The sequence below is a fragment of the Varroa destructor genome, unplaced genomic scaffold, assembly GCF_002443255.2.
Source record: "Varroa destructor unplaced genomic scaffold, Vdes_3.0 BEIS01000005.1, whole genome shotgun sequence".
Lineage (NCBI taxonomy): Eukaryota > Metazoa > Arthropoda > Arachnida > Mesostigmata > Varroidae > Varroa > Varroa destructor.
In genome coordinates, this window is record NW_019211458.1 from 19,280,070 (window position 1) to 19,293,483 (window position 13,414).

Below are 13,414 nucleotides of genomic sequence, written 5' to 3' on the forward strand. Positions count from 1 at the left end.
TGTTTCCAAAGGCCACTTGTTTAAAGGGTGTTTGGGCAGAGAATGATAATACCATTGTTTCAAGCTACGGACATATTGGCCTTTTGAAGGCACTTCTTGTTGCACATTGTCTTTTAATACGTTTCTATTATTGTTCACAAATCTTATGGTAAAGTCGAGAACGTCTATCAAGTGTAACAAAGGTATTATAATTCCATTCATATACCGTCATTTCTATACTATTGAATATTTGTAGAAGGTGGGTCAGGATTATCTAGAGCGCCGCGCTGTCGAGACACACCCTGAGAAAGCCCAGTGCCAGCTTGTTTTATTGAAGACATAATGAACGTTTGTCTGACATTTATTATACTAGACTTTTTTGAAAGTTCAAATAATCTTCAAACCAAGAATTACACTCGATGTAACACTAGTGCAGCCATGCATAAACCAGCCATATATCGGGCTTTTGCATTGCCGCATCGGCAATCAATGTCAAATAACGTTAACCCTTCCTTTTTCCGCTGGTGTTCCTTGGCTCGGTCTGAAGCGCGGTTTGTCCTACAGTTTTCGCCTCAACGCCACCATCGTCCGGACCTCCTTCCTCTGGCCTTATATCGGAGCCCTCACACAACAGGCATCGATCTTGCCATTAGAGTTGGCTTTCTCTACGGCAAAAGAGGCGAATTCGATAGTGGTTGCTGTTATATCTATCGTTGCTGCTTTCCAGACGTCGTCATCTCGTTGTTGTGTTTTTCGAAACAACACGCCAAGTAAGAGGCCATAGACGGCTGCTAGAATCTTGCTGAAAGCCTTTTCGGCATTTCGTCGTAATACGCAGGACTTCGTAGTCCTGTTCAGGAAAGCTGATTTTATCGCTGCCGTTAGCTACATACGCTTGGCGCTTATTTTGAGTGGTTCTACATACATAATCGCCAATAGCAGCACAAACGGTTGCAGTTGCTAGCGGCAACACGAATGCTGCTTCCCCTGACCCAGCTGCCTCGTTCTCCAGTTATTTATTAACATTAATGGAGGTACAAACAAGTTTTGTAATATGTAATGAATCAGTGCGGCGGCGGCGTGTCCTTTTCGCATACATGTGTCTTCGAGCGCTGAAGCTGGGGCGTGAACTGCGGACGGATAGTGACCCAGCGATCCACGTGGAGCCAACGGACCGGCCAAACATCCGATGCTGGCTAGAACTCACGAAGCCAGAGCGGTTTGGCATCTACGCTACCTTAGCGAAGCTATGCCACTGATGACGAAGCTGCTCGAATATTGAAGTACTTGCCGAAAGAGCCTTGTGAGCATACCCTTCGGGCGCACGGGGGTAAGGGAAACTGGATCAGAACGAGTCCACGACCCTAAAATGCCTGTATTTGATCACTAAGTGACACGCACACGGAGCTTATGGGTAACAACCGAGTTTCAGGTCTAGGGCTGGCTAGCAAGCTGGTGCTCAGTTACTTGACAGCACACTTAGCGTGGGATGAGAGGCAAGTAGGTGCCATACAGGTCCGTTAGCGCAGGCCTGGGTCACTAGGTACGCCGAAACTGAGTAGAATAGCGTAGCGAGGTGAACCCACTGATAAGCTGAAATTTCACTCGAAGCGCCTTTTGCGGATGAGAGAAAGCCTGAGACCAAAACCACTCCGCCCTGATATTGTCGCTCACAATGAAAGCTAGCACACAGACGTGTACTAGATGAATGCGTGAAGCATCATAGACTGTCTGCGGGTGGTACTGTTATGCTAGTCATGTTTAAGGCAACAGCGAGTTATACAAGAGAGATACTACTATTCGTTTTCTTTGTCATATTAACTAAGGTTTGAAAGAGAAACAAAAATAGAGGGAAACATCGTACGGAGATATTTCGAAACACAGACAACAAGGCGACGCAACAACGACAGCAGCGCACTGGCCACCACAGTGGTGGGGAGCAAAGCTTGAAGCTCTGCCGCCGAGGAGTCAGACAACGGTCAAACATACAGACTAGCTGAAGCTAAGCTATCCAGTCGTAATGGTTCGTCTACAACGGGCCCAATCCACCTATCAAAGTGTACCTCAGAGAAGCGTCAACAGATACAAAGCTACTTACAGATAATAAGAGCCCTCAAAACCTGTTCTCTGTATTACGTGGGCCATTCTACGACATGTGTATATACACAAACCACAACCTTTGCCGCTCAGGGGGCACGAGTTAGGTATCGTCTGCCACAATGTACAAAGTGTAGCTCGTGCATTCAGAAAAAGAGCAGTCTAGGGAAGCGCCTCATCTCGAACAGCCTGTGGCCGGGTGACGCCGCTTAAGTGATTACGGGTTTCAGGGGTCCGACAAAACACAGTAGTAACGTGGCCATCCAAAGATGGCACCACCAGCGTTACCTATGGCAAAACACAACAAAGTAAGGTTAGATTTATGTACCAAAAGGACCGATCATAAGCTCGAAAAGTTATCAAAGTGAAGAGTCTTCTTGACCATCTTCCACGTAATTGCTTCAATAAGTATTTGTTAAATGTGCTTGTAAAATTTAATTCCAGACGAATTCAGCATGTTCAGAGCTTGTATGCATAATGCTTGAAAAAGCATTAAAATAGTAGTTTTTTTTTGTTTCCAAATATTCTAGGCCTATTATTGCCAATTGTGCTGAAAAATGTCTATAGTAAACCCATTGGTTCAGACGAGTCACCAGGCGTTTATAAGTAGTACTCAGGTAGAGTACTATTTAGAGTACAAAAATACTGCACAGTATTTTGCATGCTCGTTACTCGAATTCGAGCGGTGAATGTTAGACTTGGCATGTGGAACGCGCAGTACCAGCTGAAGCCAGCAGAGCCAAATCCTGTCTGTCTTATATATCGCCCTATTCTGAACCATCTGCATGGGGTCATACCGATCGATCAATGGACTGAACGACATATCGATCTCATCATCATACATTGGTGAAACTAACTTTGCCTAATAGAATCCGGTCCTACCAAAGCTTCAAGTCCTCGAAATGTCTGTCGGCTGATTTGCTAACACGTATTTGTCTCCGATTTGTGACCATTCCTTTAATAACAGTATTTAAATCTTTTTGTCACGTGTTCTACAGTGGTTATCTAAGAGACTGCTGCCGCCGCCGAAATCGCCATCGACTCGTTTGAAGAGCCAATAAAAGCGACGACTCAGTCTGGCAGCATAAAGGCTTTACAGACGATTCATATATGCAATAGCCAACAGGGTGCTGACTAATTTAATTAAAGAAATTATCTATATACATCCAAGCGCATGTAGATCTGCGTATGTAGATCTATGTGTTCAACTGAGGAAGACAATCAGCTACTATCGTTAAGCAAACCGTCCGTCCGGCTACGGATTCTTAGCGGAACACGTTTTACACACACGCTACAATAGAGCATGAAAGAAGAGAGACGGCCGTGATTATTCGTGGTCACTTTAATTCCGCTGCCCTTATTTTTAGTAGTTCATTGGCTGGGTAGCAAATAAGTGAGACACTTTTGCAAACAAAGTTGACAAAGCCCTTATCAACGAACGTATTCAATTTGCTAAAGATGTATATATAGCTTCATATAAACTGTCAATTTTCAATTACGAGTCAACTTACAATAAAGGTAAGACAAAGTTGGAAAAAATATGACGATAATGAGCAGAAAAAAATGTACGCAGTTACTTGCGAAGACAATATCAACGAAGAGCACGAAAATACATTATGAAAATCACAAGTAATAGGTCGATAGAATTTGATTATTTGATCGCTTTTAAGTCCGTTATGGATATCTAAAGATATACCTCTGTACGCGTGCTAAAATGGCGTGTGCTCACATTAGATCCTTTCTTTCCCAGTATATGTCTGTGGTGCACTGTCCCGCATTCAAACGCGACTTTTCTCTCTCCTGCACTCTTTCAATTGACATTTCCTGCCTCACTGTCACCTAGACGACCGGCCGGCGAGCAGCAGGGCGACTTATATTCTCATTCGTCTACAACGCAACGGGATGCCCCGTAATTATTAGCCAATGAAGCCTTGTTAAGTCAGAGACGAGAAGATTATTTCTAGTCGTCCTGCTACCAGCTGTTCTACTGTACCTCTATGTCTTTCTACTATATATGTGGTTACTAGTTAGGCAGGCAGGACAGCAAAGCCTTCAATCCTTTGTCGGTCCGTCTTTGGTTCTTAGCAGTCCTGTCATTACGTGCTTACGTTCTCCTATTGCTGCTTGCTTGCTTATAGTCTTTTCTCGTGCTGACCTCTGGGTGGGCATGTGCGTGCGAGTATCCTTGCATTTAGCAGTGTCATCTCTCCCCAAGCCTATCGGTTTTCTCAGCCGTCCTAGAGCACCTCGCTGCTGCTGTAGCTGATCCTGTTCGAGCTTGCTGCATTATAGGCTTCCTGGCATCGCCTTTGTACCTGTTTACTTACTTGCTTAGGTGATAGCTTCCTGCGTACCTCCTAACTTGAACCTAGTTGGATTCTTTCCTAGTCCGCTAATTTTCTCTCACATTTTTTCATCCAATCCCTTGTCTTTCGTTCGCACCCTACTTTGTCCAGCTTTGAGCGATTCTGCTGCTCTTAATATGTGGCCAGGTGTGTCCACCGGCCGTTCCACTGGTTTTCTTCCAGCTCCAGCTTTCAACTCGGAAGCGGTCTTTCCGCCAGCTGCCGTCGCCATGCTGTATTTCTGACGCAAGGAAATCTAGAGCGGAGTCAGATCCAAATAAGATAGCAATGGGAACGAAATGCCAGCGAACGGCCGGAAGCGGGACTGAGCCAGCTTCTGGAAGAGCGAACAACAGCCAGACAGGCAGACCATAAAGGTTCGCTGCCTATGTGAGTTCGTGTTCGTAAGCGTATGTGTCGGCTTTCAGGGCGGCTTGACAGGGAAGGAGCGGAGCCATGGGGGAAACGCAGCGGCCCAGCCAAAGGCCTCGTTAGATAAGGAACCAAGCGAAGGCTGGTAGTGATGGTAGTAGTGCTGCTACTGCCTACGCTGCCACTTAGCACGAACGGCCCTCGTGGGGCTCGTCAAGTCAGACCGGCGTAGGTAGCCAGTCACTCCTTGGTTATTTACAATTGCACATATTATTGGTATTAACAACACCGGGCTAACAGGAACCTAAAGCAGCAAAAGCAATCGCGGTAGCGGCCAGCAAAAGCAACGCTGAACAAAACGTAGTGTAGCATGAAAGACACATGGAGAAAAAGCGAGAGGGAAAGAGGAGGGGCTAGCAGGAAACTGGCAGGCTGCTGCCGTTGCCGCTGGCGTCTAATCGGCAGTCCTGCCTGGGAGCAAGAGACGATCGACGTGAACGGATGGCTGTCCAGCCAGTCGCTTCGAATGGCACTAAGTAAAGACAATGTGAGATATAAGCGTAAAGTACTACCGTGGGCCTGCTTGGTTCCTCGGGGAACCAAAGACGTACAACCAGAGAGACACCGTGCAAAGGAAGAATGGGCGTCGTATAAGGAATAGGCAGCTAGCAGCGGACGCACTGGCGCGCTCATGGGTTTCGCGCGAATACAAGATTTCCTCACAGGACACAGATCGGGCGTGAACGCAGTTACTTCTTACAGCGGCGGCTGCCTGCTGCCACCGCAGGCACCGAAGGGCCATAACGTAGCTCCCCGTCACTACGATTTGGGTCGAGTTTGGGCGTTTCGTTTGATGCTTCGTATCTTCCTAACCCAGAGATGGTGAAAACAAAAATAAAGGACCTGTGCGACAGTGGGGTCACTGACAAAACTAAAGGCCGAGTCTTTTTCCTCACATTTCGGTTTTGCCTTCACTTTTGCTTTGCTAAAAGGCAACAGGAGCTGAAATGCTCTCCAGATCGCTCCTGAGCTCATCAAAGCCTCACGTTGATGTAAAACTTGTTCCGAATCGCTATGTGGTGCAATTCTATAATGTTTCGTTTCGGAAATGTACTAAGCATGTCGCTCGCTAGAAATCTAACATCCCAAATCGAAGCTGAAGTGCTCTAGGATGACTGTCCAAAACTGTTCAAGCGTCTGAATGTGACAGATATCCGCCTGATGTTTATTTTTGTTCCAATTTCGACTCAGCTCCTGTAACAGCCGTTGCCTTCTGTTTAATTCCGTTTAGGCTATTATAAGCGGTGTTTCCCATTCCAGGCGTGTCTTCAGCTCCCACAAGTGTGTCCGTTTTTCTAGTAAGACCCCATTATCACACCCGTTACCTACGCACGCTCCGCCCAGTAGCAGTTTAGATGTTGAGTCGAGCTGCATCGTTCGTGGAAATTTGCTATGGTTCACCACACCTTTTCGGTTCAATTTCGTTCCTTGCCGGAGTAGGCACTGCCGAGAGGTGATTGGCCGACAGTGTTAGCATATATGCACAAGCGCTTTGATTCGACGGCAAGGACAAAAAATATACGAAAGCCGATAACGATGCAGGCGAATAGTGAAGCGGGATGATTTTGTCACTTACACTCTGTCCTGCCATACGTTATTCCCCTCCCGCCGTGCCTTGTTATTTACGCAAGAAAACCGTTTAGCTGAATGATTTATTGCACGCATAGGGCCTACCGTAATCAAAACAATGGCGGCCAAACGCCAAGTCGTAGTGAAGACGTCTCGTTTTATCACTAAAGCGCATGAAATCGTCATGCACAGGCAAGTTGTTTTAGGAAAGGAAATACGTTACTTGATCTAGCTGACTTGTTTTTATTGTAGCTGACTTGTTGTTCTTCTGTATACTTCAAAGCTAACACCGGGGTGGTTGGTATAGGCCGCAAGCTCGTTGTGCCGGTGGAATCATGCGTAGATGTCTATTTAGTTCTGCTTGGAAGCCTTTCCTAGTTAAGCCTCATCGTAATCCTCGTGCGTCGCCAGTTTTTGAAGGCTACTTTTCGAGCTCAAATTGCTATCGTATATTTTTGTCCCCTATCTGTCCAAGTTGTCAATCACACGGCTAGCTTCTCTAGTGGTTGGCTCAGTGGTGGTCAAACACCCACTGAATATGCCAGCCTCAAGAAGGCTTACACACAGATGATACACAGCAATAAACAGTACCCCAGGACATGACGCAAGGGATGTTAATTCGGACGTGACAGAGCTAATCATATCCTGCCTAACCAATAGAGCTAGCATACTTTCAGCTTTCTCAACGTTAGTAACTTCATCTGTTTTATGATGCCACTTCAGCTTAGATCGATGCCTTGATAGTCAATTTCTGAGATTCGTTACTTAGCAAAGATGTCACTTAAGTTAGCAGCCGTTTCTTGCGTGAACAGGTCATAGTCGACCAATAACTCTTAGCATAAAAAAAAACCACGAACTTATAGAAATTTTTATTACAGTCAAAGTGCACTCTATGTACTTTATATAGCTTACTATCTCACCATTTTATAGTATAAGATAGCACTATTAAATTGTGCAACAACATGAATATACTATTTTTCGGGTCATATGTGCTTAATTACTTTTTGGTCGTATGCACTCATTAGACAGTCGTCAGAGAGTAATATATACCGATCCGAAACACCTGGGAGCTTTGCCATTTAAGGGCAGACGAGCACAATGATCTAGCTATATTGTAGCGATTATGATAATTATGATCTTATCAGGTAATGTTATTATTGTTATTCGTTTATAATTAGCTGGCTGCTGTTCCGCTGTGCTAGAGGGGATTATCTTATCGAAGTCGGTGGCTATCAGTTGGTGCAGGCCCACCTGATCTTCGCAAAGGGGGGTCACGCACAGCCTGCTATATCCGCACGAGTACTTCAAGCTTATATTCCTAATGTTGCGCCTTTCGATTTCCTCGAAACGGTCGACGTAGCGTTTCTGCTTACACAGCTGCACCAATAGCTATAATGATCTCATCATTGTAATGAGCGCAATAACGGTGTCATTAAACGCACCCAGCGTTCAGAAATGTCCATGTATTACGTATTGACAACTCTGCGATAACATACGTCGTAGTTTTGATTGGAACCAATTAAATTGGACGTATAGTCTCTCTTTAAAGTGAACCACCAGCCCTATGTTCAAGGTAAATCTTTCAGACTAATTCTACACATTTGGTCAACTTTCGTTCATATTTGAATGAAAATGTATAGGTATAATAAATCACTGTTCTAACTATTCCCAGTAAAAGGGAAGCGTTGTGGGAGATACGGAAAGGTTACAAGCACACGTTCGTGTGTACTTATTGAAATAGTTCGTAGGCGTCATGACAAAGGCAGGCTATTCGTAGCTCGCGGTTAATGCTATAAACTAACGATTTGCGACTATGACCATATCAGTTGTATTCACTAGAGACACGTAACCCGTTATTTGCTTGGTGTCCTTTCTTCCAAGCTTTTCATCATCGACAAGCTACTGACGAAACTTTCCTACAAGTTGAAGCTACGGGCAGCTGCGTACTGGCAGCAGGTATCATTGATCCGATTATGACTGACCCGATTTTCGTATTAGTCGATCAGAGAGTTTATCAAATTTCTCAGTGCACACGAAGTTCGACGAAGGCCAAGCGAAGTGATTGCCTCTACAATTGCTGTGACTGGAGCTTGAACTTTCTTTATCGGGATTTTTTTCTCTCTATTTGCAATCCTCAGCACCGCGCCCCACTTCTGTCAGTTTCGTTCTACCCCCGATGAGTCTATCCACCTGTATTAGCTAACTTTTGCTTTCGCGGACCCTGTCCCTTAACACGCAGGTGTCCCTCACACGGCAAATCGAGAGACCGCCATCAGCAACTGGGTCCGGGTGGCTTTGCTGTGTGCTATTAATGCTTCCAAACTAGCTCATAAAGGTGCAATCTGTCCACCTTTTTCTAAGTTCTCAATATATCCCTTTCAAAACCTTGAAGGTACTTCTTTGGTCTTGCTCCATCTTTCCTACATCTGTCTCAATCCTAAACCTATTTCCTGGTCGACGGATCACTCCAGCTACTGTTTCATAGTTTACTATAGACGTCCTTTTCATGTCTTCTGAACTCACTCTTTCCAGATAGGTGCTTTGATTGACGCAGAAAGAAGCTTCTATTTTGAGCGTCTACGGATCTAAGGGTTCCCTGGAGCCTTCAAAGAGGCTTTACTTAGGGGTCTCCGCGACGTAAAGCGGCAGATTCGCGTATGTTTCTGCCGGGAAGCGAATAAATGGTAAAAATTACAGGTGGACCTCGACATGATCATCGTCTGACTGTGCTCCTTACCGGCATAGAGGATAAACAGAGAGGCAATTTAGTTTTACCACTGATTTACTATTTCTCTCTCTCTCTCTCTCTCTCCTTTTTCCCTTTTTTTAGAGCTGAGGTCCCATAGAGTAACAAGGAGAAACCGAGATGAGGCACGAAAGAAAATTAAATTAAATTTTGCGCAGTCCAGTTTACCGTGACCGACGCTTCTGGCTAGACGCGTTTAGCCTGCGTGGGTCTTCAGCTATGAAACTTGCTCTTCCGCCTACTTCGTTGCCAGGTACGCAGGGAGCCGAGCGTCTCGATTTCGACTTCGTGGAAGTCCATTTGAACGGGGTTTGAAAGGGGTAACGATTGAAGAATCTAGCTTAAACGCTTCCTGATCAGATATTTTGAGCACGGTGAACCTAGCCCCAAATATATCCCGCCTCACCTTCGTATCATTCAGTATACCCTTCGATGACGAGGACGAAATGGGGTTCATTGATAAAGGTCTCATGTGTTCTTTTGCCGAACGGATATGAAGACGCCAACGGTGCGGCTACTTGAATTGCTTAGTTCGCCCTCTCATTGAAGTCTCAGCACGATTAAAGGACTTCGGTATTCTCGAGAGCGGTCATCGTTTTCGTTAGCCTCGAAATTGAATTTACCATTGAATCGTTAGTATAGGGTATTGGTATAAATTCGTTATCTATCCAAAGATGCAGCTTTTGAAGAGCCTGAAACCTTATCAGCTATATTCGTTACCATCTATTGCGAAGTAGAGCACGTTTTAGGTAAATATCATTTGATCGGTACATGAGAAAAACTATACAATCTAGAAAAGATCCCACAAAGAACAGCCTATTAGGTTAAACAACGGCGACCTATTAATTATTTAATAAGGAAAGCTAAATACGTTCGAAGCTTGTATTCGTTTCCCTTAAATTCAAACGTTTAAAACGCATCAAATCTTATTCATCAGCGTGAGTTACTCCACTGGAACAGCATGCAGTGGACAGTGCAAACCATAAAAAATATCACCTGTTTTTGTTACAAATAAAAATATATACCTGTTTGCCTTTTACGCGTTGGTTTTCGTTCGTTAGAAAAATAACTGTGTTGCCACCCATTTACCGCAATGGACACGCAGATGTACAAAACGATACTTACATTATTAATAAATCCAGTAGTTTCTTTAAAACGATCCTAGCGCCATACTAAAGCTTTTTTAAAAATTATTTTTTCTCTAAAATACGGATTTGAACCCTCTTACTCTAAAGTGGGCCGGACTTCATAGATGTAACGACACAAAATCGGCGAGAGAGAAGAGTCAAATAGAAGTTTGCTATCTAATCTGAATGTTGTATCGCAGCTTTACACTGTAACAAACAATATTAGGCGTTACGCTACTATATGAATCAATATTATTGAATATAACATTATTTTTCTGTTCGTGTGCTCTCGGTATGAACGATGAGGAGTTGAGCCTGTAATGCGGAAGCGTTTTCCTGTGCCTGTGTAGTATTAGCTTGCAATTTTTCTAACAACAGCCATTTGGCTTGATTTATAATTCAAACATATGTCTTTTAGTGTTTACTTTTTGTTCTTATCGTAGAAGATGATCATTGAATGGCAAGGAGTCCTGATTATACGGTATTCCCGCTTAATAGTGAACGCTTATCGTATCGACGTTAGTGTATATATCTTTTATACTTAATCTAACTGTATCCTCACACCCAGAAATGCTTGTACTACACCTATCGCTAAACTGTAAGTGAATATTCTCTCGACCACTCGTACCCTTTCACGCTCATTAACGCGACGCGCCCCTATGTACTCTTATAAAAAAGAATGCATGACGTTGTTCGTTTCGGTAAAGCATAATATGATTTGCATTATTTTATAGCTTCTACGTTACACCATTTTCCTGCGCCCCCGCCCTCCTCTTGGACAGCTAGCTTTACTACAAACCGATCAGCTCGTTATTGTCCTCTTTAAAGGTCCCGCAAGGGAAGGATAGATCTCCAACATCCGCTAACTATCACAACTATTTTCCCGCATTCCTACTTCGCACTGCAGCAGACAATATACGCGCATGACTAATCAAAGTAAGCATCGATGCCTTCATAATCCGCATCAGACTGACGCGTCAGCGGGGCTTCCACCTGCGGATGGCCCTTTTGAGCACACGGGTCAACCGACGCCCGGGCACCTTTTTTCATGCGTGATGCCTTTGTGAAGTGCATTTCTCGATCAACTACCTTTTCTCTCTTCGCCTCTCTTGATCACCCCCCTATTAAAACCCCCTCAGCCTCTCATCAGCGCTTGCTTTATCAGAGTCTTTCGCAATCCACTGTACATCATAGGCAATGTCTGTCGGTGGCCCGCTATGTCTCGTTCGCTACAATCGACCACTCCAGTCAGACCCGATTCGTCCACGCCCTACCTAACTCAGCTTGAAAGGAAATAGCAGTATCCACGTTCGGCTAAAAGTAAGTGCCAATGAGACAACAGAGGATAGAGAAAATAAAGAGGTTGCAAGGGACACATCGACCAGTGGGGCGGAACTCCTTAGTCGCAGGGCAGGCGCAGGACAAACAATATCTTTGGGATGACTAGGATGGAGACGAGAATGATGACGCTTTAACGGCCACGCGTTCAGAGGGGATATCACAGAGTTGGGTTTGATTGGGCCGGATAATGTCTGTCGGTGGTACCGGGTCCTCTTCTTACCAGCTCTCCTGCAGGGGTAGAGTGGGTCAGGCTAGGAGAAGGTGCCTGCGCTGGGTTCTTGCAGGGTCAAAGGGACCGATATGCCTGAGTATTATTAGCATGCTATTGTGCAATCAAATTAATCGCAGCAGGACTCGGCTGGTTATGCCGGATAGCCGAGCTGCACGTCAAGTCGCAGCAGCAGTAGCAATACCAGAAGCAACCGGGTGAGTTCCAGATTACAATGATGATGCTTCCATCGGTGGCTGCTGCCGGCTTCTGGTTGCTGGGGTGTATGAGCGAAACCGAGCAAAGGACAGACGGCAGGACTTTCTACACAACCGGTGAGTGAAGCAGTTAGGGAAGAGCAACCTTGAAGGGAATTATCATGACAAAGTCGAGGACTTGATCTGTATGCATGTCCATTTGTTCAGTGGTGGGCGAAGTAGAAAATGGTCGAGAAACGAAAGAAAAAGGCCAAAACGACAGCGTCCCGCAGGCTAATGATGGTGTGTTCACGAGCTCGCACTGGTAGTATATAGCCAATTAAGGGGAGGTCGAAAACAAAAAATTCCAAGAATGTGTTGTGCAATGCAGCTTAAGCAGCATATGCGCGTGGAAAAGAGCAGAAGATGACAAAAGATAATCAAATAGATAGATCTTGGCCTACTCTTGTGTCCTAGTAATGGCTATAATGTGCAGTGCATTCTGAACAGATCTGACTGCTGTATGCCCAAGACTGCTGTTGTCTACTCCTGAGATTAGTGGGTTTATATAGATAGAGGGTTTATTTTGAACTGAAAAAAATGAAGTCGCGACACCTGCACTGTTCGAAAGGTACTTAAGAAACTCAGAAAATTTGCTTCGCGTATATTGAGAAATCTGTGACTAAGAAATATAAGGTCATTCAATAACTATTTATCTCTAAAGACGACTCAAGAAACTCTCCCTTGTCAAACTCAACAAATCAAGTGAAAACTGTTCTTTAGGTCGAGAAAGCGATCTTTTTTTGCTACCGTCTTTACTGTAGACGCCACAGTTATTTTCGATTGTTTTAGCACCGTCTTGACCTCAGTCATAAATAAGAGATATCGCGAAGTATAGCCTTCGCTGCTTGGCATGCTGATATATAGAGTCCAAATTTACGGCAAAATATGATCAAATAGAACAGCAACAACAAAATTTCTCTGACGGTATTACTGGTTAGCACTGGAGAAATTAGAAAAGTTCTCGATAAGCAAAAATTAGCATGTCCTTTTTGAAGACCTAATTTAACTTATATCAGTGTTGGGAACGTAACTAAATACTAACTGAATATAGATCATATGAGACAAAAATATGGCTAAATTTAGATAATAGAAGTTCCAAATTGAGTTTTTGTTAATAAATATGACTTTTATATGAATAAAACGAAAACAAGGACTGGTAAGTGATCCGTTTATAAGTTACCGCATATACCGCAACGTATATGGCCTTGTATATGTTCAGCAAACGTAAGTTCGTTATATATATATATATATGTCTTAGATTCGCTCGCTAGAAATGACAACACTAAATTTCTAATAATTGGAACATTAAA

At 44.2% G+C, this 13,414-nt stretch overlaps 1 long non-coding RNA gene across 1 annotated transcript in view; it reads right to left on the minus strand.

Moving 5' to 3' along the window:
- Nucleotides 1-324: 324 nt before the first annotated feature.
- Nucleotides 325-13,414, minus strand: part of LOC111251839 (uncharacterized) — a 50,445-nt gene continuing 37,355 nt past the window's right edge. Inside the window, exon 2 of the long non-coding RNA XR_002673987.2 lies at nucleotides 325-2,364. This is a non-coding gene — a long non-coding RNA (uncharacterized LOC111251839). The remainder of the gene's footprint in view (nucleotides 2,365-13,414) is intronic.